The sequence below is a fragment of the Lactuca sativa genome, chromosome 4, assembly GCF_002870075.4.
Source record: "Lactuca sativa cultivar Salinas chromosome 4, Lsat_Salinas_v11, whole genome shotgun sequence".
In the NCBI taxonomy this organism is placed as follows: Eukaryota; Viridiplantae; Streptophyta; class Magnoliopsida; order Asterales; family Asteraceae; genus Lactuca; species Lactuca sativa.
In genome coordinates, this window is record NC_056626.2 from 198,142,088 (window position 1) to 198,169,310 (window position 27,223).

Below are 27,223 nucleotides of genomic sequence, written 5' to 3' on the forward strand. Positions count from 1 at the left end.
TTGAAATTGTTGTCATTAGTCATTAGACATCTCAAGTTTTAACAATTGAAAAAATATATAGAAAAGCATAAATATGACTGATACACATAATTATCAAGAACAATATCATAAAGGACAATTTTTCCATCCAATTTATCCTCAATGGAAATTGCATTCTTCCTTTGGTTTTGTAGAGGTTTATCAAGCATATCATATGCAAGGATTGACCTACTATCAAACATTATCAACGAAATAATCTATTTTACCCTCCAACTTACCTGCCAATGGAGGATCCATCCACATAGAATTGAACAAATGAAACTGTCCATTAATAACCTTGAGTTTGAAATGGTCCATTTTACCTTCCACCTTACCCACCAAGATCAAATGATTACTACATTTTGTATTAATATAAATAAAATACAATCAATGAAAGTACTTAGCGATTCAATGGATTCCTAATTAAGTTCCATACATACGGAATGAAGAACTCTGAGGAGTGCTTTTTTGATCAGATATGAACCGTGAAGTGGTGAACATTTAACTGAAAGGGGGAAAATAAGATATCCGTGTTAATATAACAATTACTTAACTCCTATCAAAAAATGAGAAACATTTATAACCAGTAATCCATTATACTTTAAAAAAGAGGAAACATCTAGATAACTCCATAACAAAAAAAGACCATAATGCCCTTTATTTTGAATTTAACCCGATAACTTCAACTTATCACACTGAGTCCTTCTCATTCGTTTAACCAAAATTTCAAGTCTCTCCATTTAGCCCAACTACAAAAAAAAAGTCCATTTATATCATCTACTATTAATTAAAAAAAATAAAGCTTATTTGATATATCATAACAAAAACATAAAAGGTTTTCATTAAAAGAAGAAAATTCAAGTATAAAATCAAATTGGGAGAACTTGCAGCTCAATTATCAAATTATATGGAATATGCAACTTTTATGCATACCTTATTCAAACATGAGAGCATCTTGACATAGCTCACATTTACACCCTGTTGGATATTCATAAAAACGTTAAAACCTTCATTCATGCATTATATCAAACACCTGGGGTGTGTGTTATGCAAGTAATAAAGAAACACCAAATTACATGCACAACCGCATACACAATTTCAGATACAAACACACAACAACACACACACACACAATCATATTAACACACACACACACAATCATATTAAATATAACTTACTTTGGTTAAAAAGGTTTTGATTCTGATTTTTTTCTTCTTCTTATGTGAGAGCGGATTTGGAGGCAGAGCGAGAAGAACCATCACAAGAAGCACTTGTACTGGAACCATATTGACAAAAAATAATTATTTCTTAAAAATCGTGTTCAAATCAAAATTAATATATGGAATAATAAACCCGAAACAATTTTCAATATAAATTTGTATGTTTAAAAATCAAGCCTTTTTGCATACCTGATGATATCCGTTTGTGCCTATGCGAGACCCAGAACCTAGCCAAATCTGAAATAATAACTCCAAAATAGTTGCCAATTCCTATGTGCAGGCTTTAACTGATTTCAACATGAAGAAGAGGATTAATTGAAAAGTAAAAAACCAATTACCTGCTTGCTTCATGTGTGGAAGATGAAGAAGATGATGAGGCACTACAAAGTCATAATTTTAAGGAGAATCAGAAAGTTCAAAAATTAGGGAAGACATTAATGGAATTGATTTATAGGTTTGATCGACTCCGGCACCGATGGCTGATATTGCTCTGGCGGTGGGTTATGGGCAGATTAGGGTTTCTAACTAAGAAGATAAGGGAACAAACAATGGGTTTTTGAAAGTAAAAATAGAATCAAGAATGATGGTGGTTAAAAAAAAGAGACCAAACGACGGTGTGAGGTGAGCGTAGGGTGTCCCGACATTGAGACAATGATGGTTGTGAGAAAGAAGGGAAGAAGAATAGAATAAGATACAGATGAAGAAGATTTTCGCATAATCCATAAATATTTACCTCTAATGTGTAAGAAGGAGGTGGATGGTTGAAGGTGGTTACAATGATGGTGAGTGATGGTGGTTAGGGCGGCGAAGGATGATAGTGGTTAAGATGGTGGATAACGGCTGAAATAGGTGGCTAGAGTTGATTTGGGTTTCACAAATAAAGGATGATGGGAAGATTTGGTATTTTATATACACGATCGGCTGAAATATAGGGGAAGGCATGAATTATTCAACTTAGGATTATAGGGGACTTGGTCAAAATCCCACAAGATAATTTGATAAACCATTCTTTAATTGTTATCTTGACTTTTTCCATATGTTGACCAAACTAAGATTATATTGCATAAAATGGTTGTATATATTGCTTTAAGGTGTGTACCTCTTAAAATTCAGCCTTTGACTAAATTTTCATAAAAAGTAATAAAGATATATATACATATATATATATATATATATATATATATATATATATATATATATATATATATATATATATATATATATATATATATAGATTTAGAGAATATGTGTCTGTTATGTACCTAATATTAGATATAGAACCATCAAAAACTACATCGTTTTAACCAAATGCAATCAAATCTCTCTCCCATCTTTCTTACATCTACTATTAGACATTATCTAAGCCTTTGTATATATTTTTTATGGAGTTTTATAAGTTTAATTTTGCAACACAGGTCGTGCATAAAAATATATTTTACCAATTACCTACAGGTCTCCATATTGAAATTTATAAAGAAAACTAAAGTGAAAGATTAAAAGTGTTCATTAAAAAACCCAATAAACATCATTTCATAAGCCATCCAAAAAAAACAATGCAATTATACATAAGATAGGTGTAAAATGAAATTATAAAACTTACTAGAGGTCTAATAAAAAAAACACATTCGAAATATATAGATGTTGGAGATAAATCATGAAATCTAAATTAAGACGACTTCAAAAACAATAGGAAGAAGCTAAATATGAAAGAAATTTTTGTTTTTTAATCAAAATAAAATTAATTTTGTTGGTTCTATACCTAATATTACATAAATGATAGTCATATGTTTATTTTTCAAATACATATATATATATATATATATATATATATATATATATATATATATATATATATATATATATATATATATATATATATATATATAAAGAGAGAGAGAGAGAGAGAGAGAGAGAGAGAGAGAGAGGATGATTCCCTTGAGATTAATAAAAATAAATAGAGATTGTGAGATTAAACATCAGCTAATGGAATCTAACCTCAACTTCTGTCAATTATTAAATGATGCAGGGCTATAATAGTAAATTCCAACTTAATGTTTAGGAAGCGTATACCTTCCTTCTCTAAAAAATAAAAATCATTTTATTACTAAATCATTGACTCACGGTGTCAATCACGTAATCATATCATTCAAGGTTCAAAAATCATTAAATCCTCTTAAAGTTCCTATTTTTGTTGAATTTGTTATCAAATTAATTACAATCTTTAAATTGAAAAAAAACGATTGAAACAGAGCATTGGTTCGTATTTTCATAAATACGAGACATAATCCTCAAATCGAAGAAACAAACACGTCGCATTCATCAACGCAATTCAAGTGAGCGACAACGCAATTGAAAATTGAATCAAAATGATGTCGAATTCAAAAGAAATTGACGAGTCGATCGCAACTGATACTATTGTGGCTGAAATCAATTCATTTCGTAACGACAAACAAATTGATTGAATTTCTTTAACTTATGAAAATCAACATGAAGAACTTCAAAACACGATTTGGATTGAAGGTAAAAATAGTTTGTTTTAATACTACATATTACATTACAATTTAGAAAATTGATTTTGATTTTTTTATTCAGTCATAAATAAAAATAAAAATATAAAAAATAAAAAAAAATAAAAAAATAAAAAAAACTGATTTTGTATTACTTATATATTACACTTCATAATCATAAACGATTATATGTTGTAATTTATGAATGATCATATATTTCAATGTACAAGCCTATATGATTTAATCATATATGTTTCTTATATGATAAATCATATATTAAACTCTATAATATTATATAATTATGCATTATAATATATAAGAAATACAACTAACCATTTTTATAGTACGAATTAAAATTAATTATATATTAGGATGTATAATCATATACGATTATATATAATAATATTTGATTAGTTGTATATAACAATTTAAAAAAACATATGATTTGTCATATGGGTTGATAGATCTAAATATATGATTAATTATATATTAAATAGTTTCGCATTTCTCATCAAATAAATAGGGGAATTCCCATTACTGCAACTAGTACCGGGAGATAGACATATGTGGATTAGTATAATTATTGGCATCAAATAAACAGGCGAGCAGATGCCCTCAGCAAGTTAGCCTCAACATGTTTCGGACACCTGTCGAAGGAGGTATTGGTGGAAGTATTAAAAAAGAGGAGCATCGACGAGCGGCAAGTTGACTCTCTATCAGTGGTACAACCCAATTAGATGATGCCCATCAGGGACTATCTCCAACACGGTATCCTTCCCGACGACCACGCAGAGGCCCATAAAACGAGGGTGCGAGCCCCCTAATATGCATTCTTAAAAGGGACGTTGTATAGAAAAGACCACACTACCCCGTGGCTCAAGTGCATAGATGGCACGGCAGGGAAACTGGATCTGAAGGAAGCCCACACAGGGTCAGCCAGAGCCCACGAAGGAGCGCAGGCACTCATAGGCAAAGTGTTGTGCGTGGGTCTGTACTGGCCAGAGATACACCAGGATGCGGTCGAGCTAACAAGAACTTGAATGGAATGTTAGACTTTCTCACCAGTACAAGAAGTGCCCCCATCCAATTTAACAAGCATAATCAGCCCTTGGCCTTTCTACCAATGGGGAATTGACATTGTCGGTCCTTTCCCAGAAGCCCCGAGGAAGCTAAAATTTCTAGTTGTAGCGGATGACTACTTTACAAAATGGATAGAAGTAGAACCGCTTGTGTGTATTACCGAGAGGCAGATAATCAAGTTTGTCTGAAAAATAACATCATAACACGGTTCGGAATACCTAAGATCTTACTCAGTGACAACAGCCTACAGTTCGGAGAGAACCCCTTCAAGGACTGGTGCAAAGAAAAGGGAATAGAACAGAGATTCACATCTGTCGCTCACCCCAAGCCTATGGACAAAAAGAGGTGTCTAACAGGACATTCGTGTAATGGATCAAGAAACGGTTGGGCAAGGCAAAGGGAAATTGGGTAGACGAGCTACCAGAAGTCCTTTGGTCATATCAGACCACACCACAGACCAACACAAAAGAAACGCCATTTTGTCTAGCCTATGGGGCCGAAGGAATGCTATCGGCGGAGATGATGATAGGGTCAATACGAACAGAGTACTACCAGGAGCAAGGAAATAGCGAAAATCAAAGGGAAAACCTAGACCTCCTGGAGGAGGGACGCGAACGTTCAAGCATGCGCCAGGCAGCCGACAAAAAGACAATGGAAAGATACTATAGCCAACGTGTGAAGGACAAAGCATGCACAACCCCTCGAGAAACTAAGCCAGACGTGGGAAGGACCATACAAAGTGGTTGAGGGGCACCGCAACAGGTCGTACTCTCTCGAGACCCTGTAGAGAAGGCAAATACCCAAGACATGGAACACGAGGAATTTGAGGAAGTTCAACGTCTAAGAAACGACAAGACCCTATGAAGAAGGGAAGACGAAGCCACACAACCCTTAAGCAAAAGCGTAAACCCTTAAACAGTAGGGAAAATGAGGAAAACACCTCATGGCCGGACTAATCACCTGGACCAACAAATGGACTCTTAGAGAAGTCCAATAGGAAGTCATTGTATGAAACAATCATGTATCAGAATTACATAAATAAAAGAACATGCATTGTCTTTAGTACGTAATGCAATGAGCACATCTAACATTCTAACAAATATAGCATAGAGGATACTCAGTTAATCCAAGACACAATGTACACAAAAACGAAAAACAATATGTCACACCCCGAAAACCAAAGGCGGAAACATTTCCGAGGTTGACTCCACGTTGAGTATCAAATCCAGTGTACATAGTAAAGCAGTAATCACAAAATATTACATTACATAACATAACATTGTTTACATCTGCTTGAAAGTAAAGTTGTACAAGTATTTTACATATGTAATATGAACAAAAGTAAAGACGAGTCTTCGGGACGCTCCGTCTTCTCCAAAAGGTTGTGATGTACCTGTCTAACGCTGACCTGAGAATACAAGCAGTTTGAAAATCAGCATAAAGCTGGTGAGTTCATAAGCGGTTTAGTTTTGAAAAGACGAGTTCCTTTACGTTCGGGAAAAGTTGTTGATGAAGAAAATCCCATATTTTCTTATGAAAACAGTTTGGTTATCCTTTGTTACAATTTCGAAAACGGTTGGTTAGGACATTCCAGGAAAATCCCATATTTTCCTTATAGTTTTAGTTATTCGTTTGTTTCTTTATTCGTTTATGTGCTGTTGTGTTACCCAGGAAAATCCCATATTTTCCTATGTGTTGAGTTGTCTATTAGTATCTAGGTTCGTTACTGATTTTAATGTTATCCCAGGAAAATCCCATATTTTCCTAAGTGTGGTGTTTTGTTCTTAAGTCTGATTTCGAAATACCAGTAATTACCATGCGAGTAGTATTAGTTATGTGTTCTACTTCCTTAGTTATTCTACAATCGGATGACTATAATCTACTAACTTAGTTGAAATTTCGAAGCTCTGTCGACATTCTGAGGCGGATATATTCGAAACTCAGTAGAGGTCCAGAGGTGTATTTTCGTAATAAATTCGGAACTCTGGTGACAGTCAAGGAGTACACTAACTGTATGTTCGAAGTCTTAGTGTCAACCAAAGGCGTCATTTCGTATTCATAGTCGTATTCGTATTCATAGACGTATTCGTATTCGTAGACGTATTCGTATTCGTAGACGTATTCGTGTTCGTTGTCGTATTCGTATTCGTAGACGTATTCGTATTCGTAGACAATCTAAATTACATTCGTATTCGTATTCCTAATTACATTCGTATTCGTATTAGTATTCGTATTTATACTTAGTTATATTCGTATTCGTATTCGTATTCCTATTAGTAATCGAATTCGTTATTCGTATTCGTACTTAGTTATATTCGTATTCGCATTCGTTCTATCCTATTAGTTATATTCTTTATAATTAGTATGATTTCTTTTACAAAAGACAATATAGATCAAAACACTTTTCAAAAGAAATCTATAATTAACCTGCAATTCGAAACATCAGTTATCATAATCTTTGGAAATCATGACATTTAGAAACTAAAATCATTAAGTTGTAAATCAGTTTAAGTACAAGATACACTTGTACTTTTGCTTGTATTCCCCCCCTGAAAACAGTTAAAAACAGTGAAAAAAGGTAGGGGTATGAACTCACCGGACGATAAACGTGACGATTTCGGATGCTAAACGTTGGTCCGGGGCTTGCAAATGCGCGAGGTTCCTAAGTATAATTTAAAGATACACATTTGTATCTAATTAGGACTTAGATTAATTATTTGTTAGGGACAACTGCTTCTAGTCGCGAAAACACCCCGATACAAGTATTTGGAGGGACCCGGGTGGCGTTTAAGGACGTGAAATGACACTAGGGACTTGGGACTTGAGTTTATTCCCCATGAATAAACTTATACAAAGGTTTAAGGTCTAAAACACCTCTTCCCCATGAGTTTACGGCCGTAAACTCATGGTGGGGTAGTTTATGGGCAAAAATGACTTCATACACTTAGGGGAATTTTTCTAGGCTTGGATTAAAGTATTGGAATGGATTTTTAACCTCATTTTGACTTATTTATGGGAGTTTACGGCCTAGCATAGGCTCCTGGCCGTAAACTCCTAAATATCCAAGAAAAAGGTGTTAAATGATGTTAAAACAAATCACATGTGATTGGTAAAATTGTTTCAAGACTTTACATGCATTTTATTGATGTTTTGAAGAGGTTTTTTGGAGTTTACGGCCTATGAGACCCCTCTCATGGCCGTAAACTCTCTTAGAGGGTAAATCCATATGTTTAAGGCTAAAAACTTGCATGTAAGGGCTTCTAAAATTCATTCCAAGGCTTTAGGGGTGTTATAGGGGCTTTACAACACTTTAAAATGAATTTACACCAAGTTTTAAGGAGTTTACGGCCCAAGCACAAGCCTTGGCCGTAAACTCACAATAATCCCTCAAAAATTATGTTTCAAGAGTCCAAAATGCTAAAACTAATATCCTAAAATTCATATATAAGTCTTATAAGTGTTTTGGAAGAGTTTAAGGTCATAAAAGTCCCAACTTTATGAGTTTATGGCCCAAGCATGAGGCTTGGCCGTAAACTCCTTCAAACCCTTCAAAATGCATGATTAAAGTGCTATAATTCCATTTCATGAAGTCATTTAATCATATCTAGGTCCCAAAATTGTCTAGGAGGGGTTTAAGGGCTCAAAAACCCTATATTTATGAGTTTACGGCCTAAACACACTCTTTGGCCATAAACTCCTATTCAAGTCTCCAAATTATAGTTTGAGGCATTCTAAGTCTATTCCATAAAGCCTTCTAGCCATATCTAAGGTCCAATTGTGTTTAGGAAGGGTTTTATGGCTTAAAATCCCACTTATTATGAGTTTACGGCCTAAGCTCCTTCCATGGCCGTAAACTCATATACAAGGTCTTAAATCATGATTAAATCCCTAATTTGGAAGCCAAATATGCTATACATTAAGGTTAGGAAGGTACCTTAGGGATTTGAGGCCTTAAAATTGAGTTTTGGACCCTTAAACTTGGATTTTTGGAGAGAGGTTAGAGAGAGAGAGAGAGTAGAGAGAGAAGGAAAAAGCTTCAAATGAAAGGTTTAACACGTTTATATAGTTCCCAAAACTTGGACACGGAGGAATTCTACCCGATACCGGCCTTAAACGGGGCTTTAGGTCGCACCCGATTAAGTTTCCGTCACCCGGCGGGGACGTTTCTAACTTTTTGAAATAAACATTTTTGAGCTAAATTCATGAGTTCCTAAAGGGTTTGGACACTCATTGGATTATAATAAACGTATAAATTTATTTACTTTAACCCAAAACGGAAACGAAACGAATTGATTAACGGCGAATTTTACGGGTAGAACGGGTTTTTCGACGATGGAAAACGTCGGGTTGTTACACAATATAAGAGAAAGCATAACAGATAATCAACCTACATAGAAGGTTTGATACGATTGATAAAAAGCGTAACAGTTGACCGGCTAAAGATAAAACCATTGTTTGTTTACACACAAAAGCCTTAGAGGTCAAAAGATAAGAACATTCAAACAAAAGCCTCAGTGGCCACAAAGCGACTAAAAGACAAGAAGACAAAAGCTTCAACAAGATTTTTTCACACCCAAAAGGGTAGCTCTAAACAACTTCATACATAACCAACAACACCATCAACAGGACCATCGCCATCACCATTTTCATCACCACCGCCAACTCCACCAGCACCAACACCTGCTCCTGCACCACCCACACCCAACATCCCCACATCCTCCTCACCCTCATCAAACGTGCATAATGCCCTGACCCCATCCACACCCAAGTGACGTAACCCTGTGCAAACTAGCAAAGTCCATTGTTGGGAAAGCCAACAAAGCATCATCCAAGGCTGACGTATGACCGGACCACGAGTCGCTAGCTGATGGATCGTAAGTCCCAACATTAACCTGAGCTTTCAAGTTGGCCCAACCTGACTCTTCCCCTACAACAAAGGAATCATGACGAATACGGCTAATACCGCCAGCAAACTCGTGATGCTCAAGAAGATTGTCCACTATACGCACAAGCACAACCTGAAGGAGCCAACTACGGTCCACACTCAGCACCTCCAATTCACGATCATGATCGTCAAGGTCCCACTCCAGGCTTTCATTTGCTTGGGTCAAAGACCCCACTTGACCCTCCAAGACATTAAGCACGTCCTCTAATACCAATTTCTCCGAAATCAAAGACTTGTTCTCCTCCTCTAACCGACCAACGGTGGTGCTTAAGACAGTCACCTGCTCCTGCACCACCCACACCCAACATCCCCACATCCTCCTCACCCTCATCAAACGTGCATAATGCCCTGACCCCATCCACACCCAAGTGACGTAACCCTGTGCAAACCAGCAAAGTCCATTGTTGGGAAAGCCAACAAAGCATCATCCAAGGCTGACGTATGACCGGACCACGAGTCGCTAGCTGATGGATCGTAAGTCCCAACATTAACCTGAGCTTTCAAGTTGGCCCAACCTGACTCTTCCCTACAACAAAGGAATCATGACGAATACGGCTAATACCGCCAGCAAACTCATGATGCTCAAGAAGATTGTCCACTATACGCACAAGCACAACCTGAAGGAGCCAACTACGGTCCACACTCAGCACCTCCAATTCACGATCATGATCGTCAAGGTCCCACTCCAGGCTTTCATTTGCTTGGGTCAAAGACCCCACTTGACCCTCCAAGACACTAAGCACGTCCTCTAATACCAATTTCTCCGAAATCAAAGACTTGTTCTCCTCCTCTAACCGACCAACGGTGGTGCTTAAGACAGTCACCTGCTCCTGCACCACCCACACCCAACATCCCCACATCCTCCTCACCCTCATCAAACGTGCATAATGCCCTGACCCCATCCACACCCAAGTGACGTAACCCTGTGCAAACCAGCAAAGTCCATTGTTGGGAAAGCCAACAAAGCATCATCCAAGGCTGACGTATGACCGGACCACGAGTCGCTAGCTGATGGATCGTAAGTCCCAACATTAACCTGAGCTTTCAAGTTGGCCCAACCTGACTCTTCCCCTACAACAAAGGAATCATGACGAATACGGCTAATACCGCCAGCAAACTCGTGATGCTCAAGAAGATTGTCCACTATACGCACAAGCACAACCTGAAGGAGCCAACTACGGTCCACACTCAGCACCTCCAATTCACGATCATGATCGTCAAGGTCCCACTCCAGGCTTTCATTTGCTTGGGTCAAAGACCCCACTTGACCCTCCAAGACACTAAGCACGTCCTCTAATACCAATTTCTCCGAAATCAAAGACTTGTTCTCCTCCTCTAACCGACCAACGGTGGTGCTTAAGACAGTCACCTTCGCCCTAAGAACAGCTTCACTCTCAACAAGGGAAAAATGCACATGCTCCAACTTATAAAACTGCTGCACACAGTCTGATCCAGCGGCCAAATATGTCATGGCATGTGCAGTGACATATGCAAGATTATGAGCCAAGATAGCATTGCTCATCGAATCTATATCATCCACGATGGCAGGAGTAAGAGCATGACGAGTAAAATCCAAAGCAACGGAACAAACAGACAAATGGGAATCAGAATGTAAGCTCTACCCTGGAACAAACACAGTCACGCTACACAACGCCACCACACGTAGAGGGCCCCTGGAACAACCGCTCAGGGCTACCCCTCGAAGATTGATATTTGCATATTTAGCATCATGATAAGTATAGATTTTTATCATTTATTAGATAATTTATTGTATATCATGGACAAAAGATACTTAAAAGTGTTTGAATTGTGTTTTCAGTCCAAAAGCGAAGCTCGGAAGCAAAAGGAAGCAGGAGAAGCGGTTGGAAGCTCGGGAGTTGAACAATAAAGAGAAACACTTAAAATACAAGGGACTCAGTGAGTAGGGTCGACTACTCGGCGAGTAGCGTCGAAGATTCGAGAGGATAAAGACTCTGTGACTTACCGTGTACGGGAATTAAGGGGTGGACTTGACGAGTCGGTCTTGGACTCGGCGAGTCGGTTCGAATCTATAAAAATAGTTGTCCAGATCGACACGAGGTATTCTGGAACCCTTGGGGAGAAGCAAGCTGCGAATCAGAGCCAAGAGAGATCTGAAGAGCGAAAATACAACCTAGAATTCAATTCTAAAGGAGATTTGAGGCAAATTCTCATCATTCTACTTAATCTATTGTTTTCAATCATGGTTTGACAATTAGAATTCGTTTTGTTGCTGTTAATTACCTCAATCATGAGCTAAAACTCTTAAGCTTCTGTTTGGAGATACAAAATTGAGACTGTAGTTTGATTATTGGTAGGATTAATTCAATATTGGTGATTTTGTTGATTTTAGCTTGTTAGAGAACCTTGTGTGTGAATGATAACTATTTTTCTGTTGATAGGAAGATAATTAAATAGTACGAACATCTTTTAATTGTCAACCTCATATGTTTATGTGACCACTTTATCATATGTCTTGGAATAACGAACGTGAAACTAGAATTAATAGAAGATTAGGTAAATTCATGTGTGAGCTTGTTTGATGACCATCAGCAAGAGGTTAACTAAAGGACCAAATTAGTTAGCTATTACAAGTCTAAATTAACCCGAATAAATAATCTAGTGAATTAAATTAAATTAGACAACTGATCACTGTTTGAGTTAGTTTGTTCTCTAAGGATTAGTGCAGCGAACGCAAAGCTAATCACTTGAATCGGTAGCCAATAGAAGAGTAAATCCATTGCACTATTACCATAATATCAACCAAAGGATCAATTGAATTGAACTAAACAGAAGTCCTTCTCGTTATTGAATTTAGTTAAATCTTTGCTTTTCTAGTTTTTAGTTTAAGTGGTAGTTAGTAAGTTTCTAGTCTTGTAAAACTACAGAAAACCCCTACTTGTTATTTAATTTAGATAATCTTTAGTTTTAATTTACCGTTCCCTGTGTTCGATGCCCTACTTATTTAGCTGTACCACAATTGATAGGTCCACTGCCTTTGTGTGTTCATTTTATAATTAAAAGTAGGTTTAAAACTAGTTGAGTTCACACACATCAAAGACAGAGGGCTGCCGCCAGCACCTAAAGAAACCGGTATGATGGGCTGATGAGGCGCCCCTTCGAAACCCTCAGACTGTTGCACGTCATCATTGGGTATCACTAATACATCCCTTGGGCTGGACGGTGTAGACGAAAATAGGCGCATAAGACCACGACGCTGCATTACACGCCATCCGATGAGCCCCGAACCACCCCAGGAGCCAGACTACTCATCGCCTGCACAGCTTTCCTTTTTTCCATAACCTAACGATCGCCAACCATAATCCTAGCTTTGTTGTCCACCGCACCATCAGTTGTTAGCTGACTTTCCAATGCGGTAGAACTCCCCACGGCTTGTAGGGGCACCCGAACAACAGCAGTCAAGCGACGGGGAGGAGGCAAAGTCTCATACAAAGTCACTACACGATGCTCCATCTTGCCCTGGTAACGACCCCACAACACAGAATCCATAGAAACAAAACATTCAACACCTGACCAAAAAACAGAAAAGACGACCACGAGAAAGCAAACGTGAGCGAGGCCTCCTTTTTTAAAGAAAAAAAGAGTAGAGGAAGGGGGAGAAGGAGAAGAAAAGAAAAACGAAAAGCAAGAGTGACTCACAGTTAGAGGCAATGTAAAACATAGACATCTCTCCCCGAGAACGCCAACTAGGGCTCATCCCAACACCGGCAAGTATGGCCTCCGACATCACATCAACGTCTACCTGGAGAGTACGCAAGAGATCTATAGTTGCCTGGTTGTGAGGAAACAGTTTAGGTATGGTTTCGGAAAGCGTATTCGCCCAGGTACTCACGGCCGAGCAGCTCCTCGTTGACCCACAACCACCTATCCTGCCAGTTCTTGGGAGGCGTACTGTCAACAACGAGATTATGGCCTCCCCGACGGGCAGAGAAGGTATATTTGTCGTTGGTGGCGGGGAACCGAAAAAAGAACTTGAAGACGAATTAGTCAGGAATGATGTCGTTGGCCTGACAGATCATCTCAAAGGCCACTATCTTATGAACAGCACCCGGAGTTAGCATCTGGACAATGCCCCCATTACAACGGAGTATTTCTTCTTGAATGTCAGTTAACGAAAAGCGAAGACCGGCATCAAAGGTTTTAGATAAACACCCAGCTTCCCGGGCGGAGGTCGAGTGATCAAAGAACTAGGGGCTGGAAACTCCACCCCATCGGCCGGAGTAAGGCCGTAAGCCTCCTGAAAGGTGTCGAATTCAGAGGAACTAGGGGTCAAACTCTGAGCAGACGCCATAACAAAGAACAAGAAGAAAAGAAGAAAAGAGGGAGTAAAGAGATAGTCTAGGAACTGAAAAAGAAAACTGCTCGAGAGAAATAAAAGGAGAAGAAAGCGGGATTTACGAAAATCTCTGACATGACTGACGTAACCGCCGTGTACGCCGTAAGGTCATATCATCGTAAATGAAGTGTTGACCAAGTAAAAGAATGATGTGTATACTAGTAGTTAAGTCCAGAACATCATAGCTAGCTAGCATACGCTATGAGTACAGGACCGGGGGACTTGATGACGTGCCCCTCAGAACGGGCCAGGAGCAGTCGAGCCCCTGCTGAGACGCGCACAGCGACAGGTCGGGTCAGCGACCCGACTACCTCAGCGACGCAGGACTCCCGTGAGGCGATCGCGCAGGAAGTCCGCCCTCTCCAAGATATTGTCCTTTAGCTACAGTCTAAGGATAACGTCTCCAGGCGACAAAGGACAAGACCAGAGCATTATCGCTTGGACCAATCGTTGAGCCAGATACAAACATGGGGCATGATCCTCCATTAAAAGCAACGGATCCTGTCAGAACCGCAACCTTTGTCCCTCGTACGGACCGAAGAAGATCTTCAGTATAAAAGGCTGATCAATCTGTCTTGGGAGGTAGGCTATTCAACCCCCATCACTCACCTTCATACCCCATATTCACATCACTAACTTGACCGTCAAAGCGTCTTTCAGGGACCTCCTCCCGTAGAGCGGCCGACGCCTTTCTTTTCTTTGTGGCCTCTCAGGTTCTAGCCGGACGACGTTCATACATAGCTAAGGTGGTCAGCCCCCAGGTCGCATCACTTATTAATTAGAGGTAATAATAAAAATACTAATACTATAATAGTTAGAAGAATTTTATTTGGTAAATAATTACATTATTTTAATTATAAAAGTAAATAATTATATAGTTACTAATGCTAGTAATGATAATTGAATTATTTTTAGACTAATACAAATAAAAAAGGGTTGATATATTTTTGTAAAAAAACATTTGCTTGGGAAATCCGTTTGTGACTATCGACGAATAGCGAAAGAAAACATAAGTTTTAGATTTTATTTGCATTACGTCGGTAATACGACATATTTCCGAAGCAAATTCTTCCCATTGACAGCGTCAATTTGGGTTTTTATGTTAGTTGATGTTTCGTCAGAATTTTGTCACTAATTTCCGATGGAAAATCGGTAATTTACCCAACTTTCTAGTAGTGATATAGTTTTGTAAATATTGTGTTTCAGTAATAATATGAAATTTTCAACAATTAATCGACAACATATTAGTTGCAATAATATAATTGTAATACATTTGACAACAATTTGAAACATTAAAGGAAACCGACAATTTTCATGGTTGTTTACATTAATTAGAAAGCAAATTTACCACCCCATTAATTATTCGGACCAAGATCAACAAAAGATGCATATTCCCATCATCCTTAACTATCCTAGCGGAGACTACGGCGACGATTATGGTTTTCCAAGCAACCCCAAGCACCGCCCATTGAGCATGCATCGTAATCATTTTTATGAGCTACTTGTTCTGATTCAGTATCTGCATCTTCAACATATAAGCACACACAAATTAATATACACATAATTGCCTTCAAACAAACATGCAATTAAGTATAAATACAGACGTAAGAGGTGTAGATGTATGTGATTAATCATACCTTTCTCTTTATGCGTTAGGGATTGAACGGTGGTTTGATGGGTTCTTCCAGCAGCAGAAAAGAGAGCAAATGCAAAGAGAACAACCAAAAACAAATTTAGACCATCGAACTTCATTTTATAAAACTGTGGTTTGAGGACTTACTTTCCTTTAATTATATACTAGTGAGGAAATATGAGGTCCGACTTAGAAGATCACAAAATCAAAGCATAGAATATTTTTTATTGAACAAATACAATATGAAAACCAAAATTATTGTTTCATGTGATACACGAGATTCTGCTTTAAACAATTAATTAAGTTTTAAGTCGTTATGAAATATTTTTTAATAAGATTTTTGATATTACAATAAAAATAGATATTATAGTTTATATATATATATATATATATATATATATATATATATATATATATATATATATATATATATATATATATATATATATATATATATATATATATATATATATATATAGGAATGAGTTCTATGGAAAACAAATAACTAGGACAACATCTACCGGAACCAATAATCAAATGACACGTGTCCGTTTCTTTCTTCACAAGTAATGTATTGTGGAAGTTATTGTGGAAGTGATGTGTTGTCATGTTTTCATTGGTTCAAATATGTGTTGCCCTAATCATTCATTTTCCATATAACTCTTCCCTATATATATATATATATATATATATATATATATATATATATATATATATATATATATATATATATATAGGTGGGTTCAATTGAGAAAATAAAAAAAGTTGAGAATCGGATAATCATTCTCAGCCACTCATTTAATTAGCCCCTAAACATAAAGGACACGGTGGTAAACTTGTAAATATGTAATAGCCTTCAATCACAAATACAAACAGTTGAAATTCATTCGTTTTTTGCTCTTTCAATCCAACCTGCAATTCTGTTTGAATACGAATATATCTTCAACATCTACGATTAATTATACTCCCAGCATCATTAAAACAACATCATCGATAATCAACAAAAAAATTCAATTCGTATCATTCATTCAACATCGTTCATCAAATAAAACATCGAAATTAAGGTTAGAAAAAGATCAAATCATTTTTTGTTTGATATTTTCATATATTTCTCTACCAATCTACTATTTTGTAAGATTTAAGTAGTCAAAGTATCATGTTTATCACATTTTTAAAAAAGTTAACTTGTATGCACTCCAACTGTTTGATGAAATGCATAAACTAAATTACCACGTTATATTCACATATGAATATGTTTTCTCACCTAAATCAATATGTGATTATTAAAACACAAAACAAATATGCAAGTCTGTATGTTATTCATATGTGCATTACATATAAAAATTATATATTTCTGAAAACACATTGTAATATTCATATATGAATATACTGTGCAATATTCACATATGAATATACCAACTATTATTCATAAATGAATATACGATCTAATATTCACAAGCAAATATACTATGTACTATCTTCATGTGATATACTATGTAATACTATATAATATTCAAATATGAAAATATCATATAATATTTATAAGTAAATATACCATCTAACATTAACAAGTGAGTATACTATGTAATATTCACAAGTGAATGCATCGTCTAATATTTAAATATGAATATACTATGTTTAGTATATGGTATATTCATATATGAATGATACTTAAATTGTAAAAAAAAAATTAATCATAGTTTTTATTCATAAGTGAATAACGAATGTACTGTAGTAAAAACCAGATTTATTTTTATTCACTTATGAATAACGATAGCTGAAAATATAAAAAAAAAATTAATTTATCTTAAAATCATATCAATATGGATGTCTATTTGTAGAAAATAAAAAAACCATGAATTTTGGTATATTTAAAATCATTTTTCGGTAAAATAGTTTCTTAAAAATAAAAAAAACGAAAAAACTATGTTTTTCTATATATATTAAGGTAATGCTTAGCATAGTTTAAGGAAACATGTTGTAACATCCCGAGTTCAGGGGTGCAAAGTTCAGGGTTCAAAGTGAAAATGTGAATGATCAACTCGGTGAGTCCATGGGTAGACTCGGCGAGTAGGGTCGCGATTCTGGTTGCGTGTCTAGTGTCCAACTCGGTGAGTCGGTGGTTGGACTCGGAGAGTTGGTGCTGTGTGGAGAAAACCCTAATCCCAGGGATTAGGCCCTATATAAAGAACATAATACCCTCTCCCTAGCCTCTTTGCTCTCCCTTGAAGTCCAGAAACCCTAATATTCGTTGTGAGAGAATTAGAGAACATTTGGATCTTAAAGGAGGGTTTGTTGAAGAGATCTTTGAAGATTAAGAGGCCTGGAGCAAGGGGCTTTTCAAGGTTTTGACTTATTCTTCTGTTGGAGCCTTCTTTTGAGGTAATGATTCGTTGCTTGAGCTGTTATCCATCTAGATCTATCATTTGTGGGATTTTTGGGTGTATATATAGTGCTATCTTGAGTTTGGAGGTTACATCTGAGGTTGCTACCTCAGATCTAGAGTAGTGATGATCCAAAAGAGCATAAAGTCCCTGTTCAAGAGTTGTTGATGAAGTCTTTTAGCCCCAAACCTTATCCCAAGAGTGTATTATGCTTAGATCTCCTTTGATTCGCGTAAAGTTTGCCACTTTACGTGATGGATGGCTTGTATAAAAGTATATCTATGGATTGGAAACCCTGCATGGCTTGGAAAGCCTTTGTATGGGTTAAGAGCTAATAGTACTCGACGAGTCACATGGGTGAACTCGGCGAGTTGCATGAAGATAGGTAGAAACTCGGCGAGTTGGAAGAACAACACGGCGAGTTGGTTGAAGATAGCCTTGGACTCGGCGAGTCTGGTCTTGAGGTCCTAACCTTTTCTAGTTAAGCTGAGAATCGGTGAGTCAAGGGATGACTCAGTGAGTTGAGTACGGTTTGACTCAGAGTTGTGGGACTCGGCGAGTCTTGGGGCGACTCGGCGAGTTGAGTCGTGTTATGGGAGTTTCAGAGCATGAGGACTCGACGAGTCAGCGGGTTGACTCGGAGAGTAGAGTCAGTCAAGAGGGTTGGCTTTGACCAAGAGTTGACCAGTTGACTTCCAGGGGTATTTTGGTTGTTATTGGTATTTATTGGTTTCGGTGATTCAGTGGTGGAGTTCGTGACAGTGGTCAGAGCAGCGTGATCTTGTTCTTCAATCGGCAGTAGCAGGTGAGTCTTCTCACTATACGTTACCTTGAGTGGTAGTTATGTCTGACCGGAGGGTCTTATGTGCTTACATTGAGTATTATGCTATATGTGATATGCTATGCATCATGTCTTTGTGATTTATGCTACGCGGAGTTTATAGACCGGATCGGAGGGTCCAACGTTATAGACCGGACCGGAGGGTCCAACGATACAGAACAGACCGGAGGGTCCAACGATACGGAACTGGAGGGTTCCGCTGAGACACACCGACCGGAGGGTCATATTGTAGCCTTGAGTGGCGTATGTGTTGGATGTGGTATTTTGGGGAACTCACTAAGCTTCGTGCTTAACGTGTTATGTGTTATGTGGTTCAGGTTCTTCAGATTTGCGGGAAGGCGGCGGCTCGATTGTACACACACAAGAGAAAAGAGCGATGAATACAGATGCTGGAAATTCAAAATGTTCTGAAAACCTTGTTGATGATTTTTGAAAAAAAAGTGTTTATATGGAATAATGTGCATTTTTATGAAATGAAAATGAATAAAATAAATTTAATATTTTTCGATGTTACAAGTTGGTATCAAAGCCTTGGTTTGAGGGATTCGGGTACACCTTTGGGTATGTCCGGACTCAAACTGAGGATAGAGAAAAAGGTTTTCAAAACAAATGGGTTTTCTAAAAATCAGTAAGAGAACTTATAAGAGAAAGAGACAACGAGCAGTGTATACAATCAACCAGCGCCCGAACGGTGATTTCCCAAAAATACCCTTGCATTGTGTGTTACGAGTATTATGTGAAATGTTATATATGCTAGAGAGTAGGCTAGGTATTTCATATTTTAGCGCTAGAGTGGCCTGATTTGTGATGCCTTAGCCTAGGAGTTACTGTTATTTGTAAATTGCTTTTGTTTATGTGCGGATTATGGGTATCCAGTAGGAATCCTATTTAGAGAAGGATTTGAGCAGAGGAGTAATCTAGGAGAGATACCTAGATGAGCATTTGAGGAGCCTTCTGAGAAGGTAGTCGGATACCCGCGAGGGGTGGAGTTGCTTGAGCTCGGTGACGTCTTTGTTTACGAGTCTAGCAAGCAGAGTTGTAACATAGAGTGGTGATACATGTTGATAGGGGACTAATCGATGCCCGAATGCTGCTTGTTTCATGCTTTGTGGAATTCTCGGTGATGGGAGTCGGCTACTGAGTGAATATGACGATATTCAGGAGGTAGACGGCCGACATCACTAGGAGTTCTTCAGCAGCTAATGGCAGGAAGGTGGGAGAACCTAGGAAGAGCCTGGGAAGTGATCTTTGTTAGATGAGTAGGCAGATAATGGAGAGTATTCGCAGGAAGAGCGGCCAGCAGGGCGGAAATTGTAAGTGAGGAGGTTGAGTAGCTACTTAGGAGATATGGAATGATTTATGTGGAAAGTATGGGTAGATGTGGCAGGTAGTATGAGCCCGTACTACTGAAAGCAGAGGACCCATACTCGATACATGGAAAGTTCCTGGGATTCTAAGTAGCAGATGAGAGGGATCGTATGGTTTGAGTACCATGATCAATGGCAGATGAGAGGGGATCGTATGGTTTGAGTACCATGATCAGTGGCAGACGAGAGGGAATTGTATGGTTTGAGTACCATGCTTGGAAGCAGGTTGGGAAGTGATGTCATGGTTCGAGTACCATGGCTACGATGATTACTGTTACTGGTCCTACCAGTTATGCCATTGTGTTGATTATACCGAGATCAGGTATGAGAGAGTATGCAGCTTGAGGGCCAATTTGAATGAGTTCAATGGAGTATGCTTGAAAGAGAAATGGGATTCGTTTTAAGAGGTTATATTTGTGAGGTGCCAGTGGAAACTGCACGACTTAAGGATAAGTGGGATGATGTTGTTGAAGAACCGGGGTTCGAGTCAAGCCATCGGCTGATGGATGAGCCATCACCTTTTATGGAGAGAGTTACGTGGTTTCCGTTCTTGAGGAGGAGAATGAGCTATTGAGTTTCTGGTTCCACAAATTGGAGGCCGTGGAGTAGTACTGATGGTGATCTTTTTAGGGTGTTTGAGCGGTTTGTCCGTGTGAAGTATTTCTGGTACCATAGAGCCAATAGTGGAAACGGAGAGTCTTGGGTGAATCGGGGCAGTTGGGATGTCTAGTTATGGGGCAGTATGAGATCCTGAATGATTAAAGGAAGTCATGAGGAGAAGTTATGAGGGCTTCGTCTGTGATTCTGAGTATTTGGTTTTGCTAGGTCATCAAGCGTTGCGTAGCTCAATCAGAGAATTGATGTGATGTTATTAATGGAAGCAGTCTATGGATGGATTGAAAGTGCACCCATTGGCGATGGTCCGAACCCTAAGTGGGGGAGAACCAGGTAATTGCTGAAGGGATTTGAGAATTGTGCAGAGGAAGTTAGAGGACTAGTTACAGTGATTATGTGGCAGACTCATGGGTTCAAGGCTAAATTAGTGGATAGGGTGAGGTGCAAGTGAGATGATGCCTGTCGTGCATGATCAGGAAGGAATGAGTGATTCTATGGCAGGTGGTCGTTGGTCAGAGAGGTTGTTCAGGTCAAAATTTCAGTGTGTTAAACAAGACGAGACAGTTAGAGAGCAGCAGCAGAGGTTGACAGGTATATGTACAGAATGTGATCTCCTCACCAGGAAAAGCAACAATTGGTCTGTTAGGTAATTTCGGAGACGGTATGAGTAGCGATCGGCAATGGGTGAATTCTCGTGTCCTTGTAGTCGAGTTACGAGTTAATGGCGATGTCCTGTGTTCAATTTGGAAGGGGAATACTTCGAGGTTGCAAGTGTTGCAAGATGAGGATCGTTTTCGAGATTCTAATGAAGGGAGGCAGTATCTGTGTATCATGCTATGAGTGCGAGATCAGTGATTGATAAAGGCATCGTGGGATGTTGTGATGGTGTCCTGAAGTATCGGAATATGCTGTCACTAAGTTCGGATTATTTTGGAATTGTGAGACGGAGGCAGATAGTGGGTATCAAGTGAATACGGTTCCGGTGAGAACCCTATGGCCAAATGACATCAGGTGAGATTATTCAGGAAGGTGGTTTGCAGCAGGGAAAGGTGTGTTCGGATGCTGTCAGAAATCACAGTGCATAGTTTGGGTAGGTGTGTACACCTACGCATGGCCGGTCCGCAGGGCATGAGTTCACAATCGCGGTGTGGCGTCTACGTGCATATGGGATTATGAAGAGGTAAGGGCTGGTGCAGTAAGATTGCGGGGAGCCGCAGTTCAGTGGCTTAGAGCAGAGGTTGTGGTGATGCTATGAGGAGCCGTAGTATTCACGGATCAGAGAGAGGTTGTGGTGATACTACGGGGAGCCGTAGTACTCATGGATCAGAGAGAGAGAGGTTGTAGTGATGCTACGGGGAGCCGTAGTATTCACGGATCAGAGAGAGGTTGTGGTGATACTACGGGGAGCCGTAGTACTCACGGATCAGAGAGAGGTTGTAGTGATGCTACGGGGAGCCGTAGTATTCACGGATCAGAGAGGTTACGGTGATACTACGGGGAGCCGTAGTACTCACGGATCAGAGAGAGATTGTAGTGATGCCACGGGGAGCCGTAGCAAGCACTAATCAGGGACGAGATTGTGGTTATCCCAATTGTATGGAGTGGTTAGATTGGATGGAATTGTGGGTGTTGTAGATGGGTGAGTTAAGTGTGGGTTGCGAGTCATCAGTCTCGAAATAAGTGGTTCTTGGGGCGAGTGGTCCAACCCGGGGATTGATCAAACTCCTAAGATGAGTTTGATTTTAGTAGTGCGCCGGGAAGGCGATATGAGGTTTCAGATTCAGAGAATGAGTACTCTTCTGAAAAGTTAGTTGTCATCTGGAATTGAGACCAGAGGTTCAGTGTTCAGATGGGATAGTGCAGTGAGTTGCACGAAATTCTTGAGCCTGATGTCAAGTGTCAGGAGTGAGTCGATCTTCGGTTGGATTGTAGTTTCCATATGAGGTAAAGAGAATTTTGTGACTTGTGTGTCACTGGGCCGAGATAGTTGACACGCAAAGGAAGTTAGTGAGACATTCTAAATCATGTCATGGGTAACCATGGAATTTCAACTATGGGGTTGAGGTTCTATGAGTTTTCCTATAGCAACAGCCATCATTTGAGCATCGGTATGCCACCCTTTGAGCTGTTGTATAGGTGGAGGGTCGAACCCCATTTGCTGTGAAGAGGTGGTGCATGGACCCGAGAGTCCTTGCGAGCAGATTCAGAGCATGTGCGATACATGGAGTAGAGGTTACTCTGCTAGGGATAGTGTCGAGTGGGGTGTGAGCACCGTGCACTACTAGAAAAACAGCCTTTTATGACGCGCAATGTGCGTCGTAAAACGCTCAGACGACGCGCAAATGCGTGTCAAGGAAGGCCCTGTCATAACGAGAGACGACACGCTTTTGCGCGTTGTTTAGTTACGATGCGCAATTATGACACACATTTACGACGCGCAGTTATGACATGCAATGCGTATCAAGGAAGGCCCTGTCATAAAGAAAAACGACACACATTTGTGTGTCGTAACCTTACGAAGCGCGTGTTTATGACACGTAATGCGTATCAAGGAAGCCCTTGTCATAAAGGAAGATGACACGCCATTGCGTGTGATAATTTTAAATGTTTTTAAAAAATATTTATTTTTGATAGAATTACTAATTTTCAAATTAAACAACATATTGAAATTATCATAATACAAAATAAAATACAATAAATAAGAAAGATAATTCATTCCACTAATATGTCAAATACAAATAATCATTCCAAAATGTAATACATTACTAATATTACATAATATTTATTACAAAGAAACAAGACATGTAGAAACGGTTGGATTCCTTTAAATGCTTGATTTGCCATCAATTCCTCCTAATTGTCTGCCCACTACCCCTGCAGTTTAATCAAGACACCTAATCAATAAAAAACATCAACAATTAATTTCTTTCCTTTTTAAAGTTAGTTCTTTACAACAAAGGAAAAAATTTAAAGGAGAATAAGGAAATATTGAATGGGTAACAGTGTTAGCAAGACCACCATACCCTACAAACATGTAAACAGACAAACGAGAACATTAGCAAGGCCAAGTGGGTAACAGCATCTGTGTAGATGTGCATGTATGACGCTCCATATTATTGTTTTCATTCCTAGTAACAAAACAAAATAAGAAATTAAGAAAATGGTATGACATCATTAGAGAAAATTACTAAGACACTATGGAAAAAAGCTACCCATAACCAAGGTCTTAATCAGATGTTTACAGTCACTGACTTCTTTGGAATGTTCTACAGGAACCTGAATGTTTAAAACATCATGCCAAACAGTTTGTATGTATGTAGCCAAGAACATATGAGTGTTTTAAGTTTCTATATGAAGTTAATAAGTAAAATGCTCCCTATTTCTGTAACACAACCATGAAATCAACTTACAGTGTAACAATTCTTGTAAGTTTGTCAATAGAGATATTATAGAAGGAATAGGTCCCTCCATTGATGTTATTTCCAGCTGTGTTTCAAGTAATTTGACAACTTTTCGAATCGTTGGACAAATTTTTAAATGTCTTATTGACAGCTTTATCTTTTTCCTTCTATGTCCAGGGTATAACTTCTTAAATAAAACGAGTGATTGGATTGCTTTTGGTGTGCACACAACGTACCTAGTCAAGACATTTCATAAGTCTCTTGAAGGGTAAAATTGTCAAATACTTTCATTCAGTTCAGAAAAGAAACAATCTTACTTGTTCTCAATGACAATGTCAATAAAGAATCTCCAACCATTTTGATGATCTTGTTGGTTCCCACGCAACTAGCACACCGTTTTTGCTCTATATCATCGCCAAGATCAAATTAATTTATTATTAAATGCTTTTTGTTAAAGTGTTTCCAAGAAATTGAAAAGAGAAGTAATATATATACACTTACCTATAGAGAAAGGATTACATTGACAACATCATTATGACAAAAATATCCATACTATTAACAGATAGAAAAAGATAACATTATGAACTAACCTTATTGGCCTTAAATTTACTGGACCTCCTGTGACAACATTAGTATGGTAAAGCAAATTAGATCCATACATGACTAAACGAATCAACTCCAAAATAAGTTTTTCTCTATATGGTATGATGGAATGGAATCGTGAGGATAATGGAATGAGTCATTACATTCCCGTGGCTATGGAATGAACCATTCCATTCCTTCCTTGATTCCATCAAACAAAACACTATTTAATAAATAGGCTGAAACTTACCAGGTTGGGCAACATGACATATACTCCTAACATTTTCAACAATTCTTGGATGGAGCAACACCTATACACATGTTGAAAAGTCAACCATAAGAAAACAGAATGTAGAATTAAATAAGATTATATAAAATACATAGTTTTGAAAAGTTAACCATAAGAAAACAGAATGTAGCATTAAGTTGCAGTTGTAGATGCTACATGACAAGTCCTTCTGCATGATTTTCCTATGATCTATCCAAAATATAGTAAAATAATATCAATGGCCTTTGAAGTGGACATATTGGGCTCAACCAGCTGCTGCCTTCGTTTCCGAAATTTTTCCTAAAAACATCAAGAAATCATCAGAGTTAGTTGATAGCAATTTTTATCTACTTTTCCAAATAATAATAATAATAATAATAATAATAATAATAATAATAATAATAATAATAATAATAATAAATTATGGCACCTTATTTCGGACTAAACCTCCAATCTTCATGATGTCACATTGCATTTCATCGTTTAAAATCTTAATGGCCTGCAACAAAATTCACTTTCACATCAAAGCAGATTCTAAGAAAACCGGAATTCGAAATTCCATTTTGTGACAAGTATATATTCAAAATTTTCATTAAAAACTGTAATTTAGATTTTTATTCATATATATAAAGGGAACAGAGAAATGAAACTAACTTCCATCCAAACATCACCTTAATGTGATGTGATGCTTACCTGAGGTGTAAGGACACTTCGTGACAAGAGTTTAATCAGATCCCTAGATTTCACGATGATATATGGATCCCATGTCTTTCTAGTTGTGGAAACAGTCATCGGACCATTCACCTAAAATCAGGAATTCTCATACAATATCAACTAATATCAAAAGAAATGTTTTGAGAATGCACAATCAAAATCATTTGATCAAGAACCAAATCCAGCTCACATGAAATCACATGTTCTTTCAGTGCACCTTTCACAATAGGCCAAGCTTCCTGCAAATACCTCTCTGCATACACAACACCATTTGTGTTACTTTTTTTCCTGTTAAGATAAATGATATTTTAAAACCTCTTTTCCTTAAATTTCTCTTTTGGCTTAAACATGTATACAAGAAGCAACCCATCATTCAATTAAGCTATATGGTGTTTCTTCTTTATTAATGAAAAAGGACAATATAATAGAAATAATCAGATAAATACCATTAAGTCTTATGTTTTACAAATTTACCCTCTAATAGTTTATCCTTCCATTTCCCCAAGTGTGCACTCATTTTCTCAAGTATTATTCAGACATCATATAAACAGAAAACAATTAATGGGAGAAAAAAATACATGTAAATAGGATAAGGAATTGTAGAAGATATTGCCTACCTGACATACCATACCGATACAAAATTTATAAAATGATATTATTAAACCACTAAAATATAACCCCCCATTCATACCTTCATATCACCCACTAATTTTCTGAACCCCCCCCCCCCCCCCCCCCCCAAAAAAAAAAAAAAAAAAGTAAACATAATCTGACTTGTCTTCTCTTCTCTACAATCACCACCACTATTTTCCGCCCATAAAAGTTACCCCCACCATCACCCTGTCTTAATTGACCTAAACTCCTCTCTTTGTACCTCTGACCCATTGCATTCCAAGACCCATCAGTTGCAGCTGCAGCTGCAGCTGTACGTGCATCCAGTTTGTTTGATCCGATTGGCTGATACTCATAATGCAGATTTTGCCTCGGCTTTTCCCGGTTTATGTTTGCGTTATTATTGCTATTATGTTTCCGCCCACCACCACCACCACGGTTGTTTTGCCCATACTTCCTAAAACCTGGTTGTTGCTGCTGCTCAAATGGAGGCGCTTCATCTTCAATGTTATTATTTAGCGAATGAATCCGTACTCCTCCTCCTCTTGGCTTTCTCTCTCTTCTACCCTCTTCACCACCATGATGATGTTCCTCACCACCACCTTAACCTTTATATGCCGCTGCTTGAGCTTGAGGTTTTGGTTGCCAATGAGTAGAATTA

At 38.1% G+C, this 27,223-nt stretch overlaps 1 long non-coding RNA gene across 1 annotated transcript; it reads right to left on the bottom strand.

Moving 5' to 3' along the window:
- Positions 1-23,675: 23,675 nt before the first annotated feature.
- Positions 23,676-26,676, bottom strand: LOC111888485 (uncharacterized). Its single transcript, XR_008231749.1, has 11 exons — positions 26,425-26,676; positions 26,141-26,203; positions 25,930-26,040; positions 25,667-25,735; positions 25,368-25,536; positions 25,219-25,279; positions 24,977-25,004; positions 24,704-24,790; positions 24,396-24,622; positions 24,009-24,261; positions 23,676-23,859 (listed from the first exon to the last, which is right to left on the bottom strand). It is a non-coding gene; the product is annotated as an uncharacterized LOC111888485 (long non-coding RNA).
- Positions 26,677-27,223: the final 547 nt, after the last annotated feature.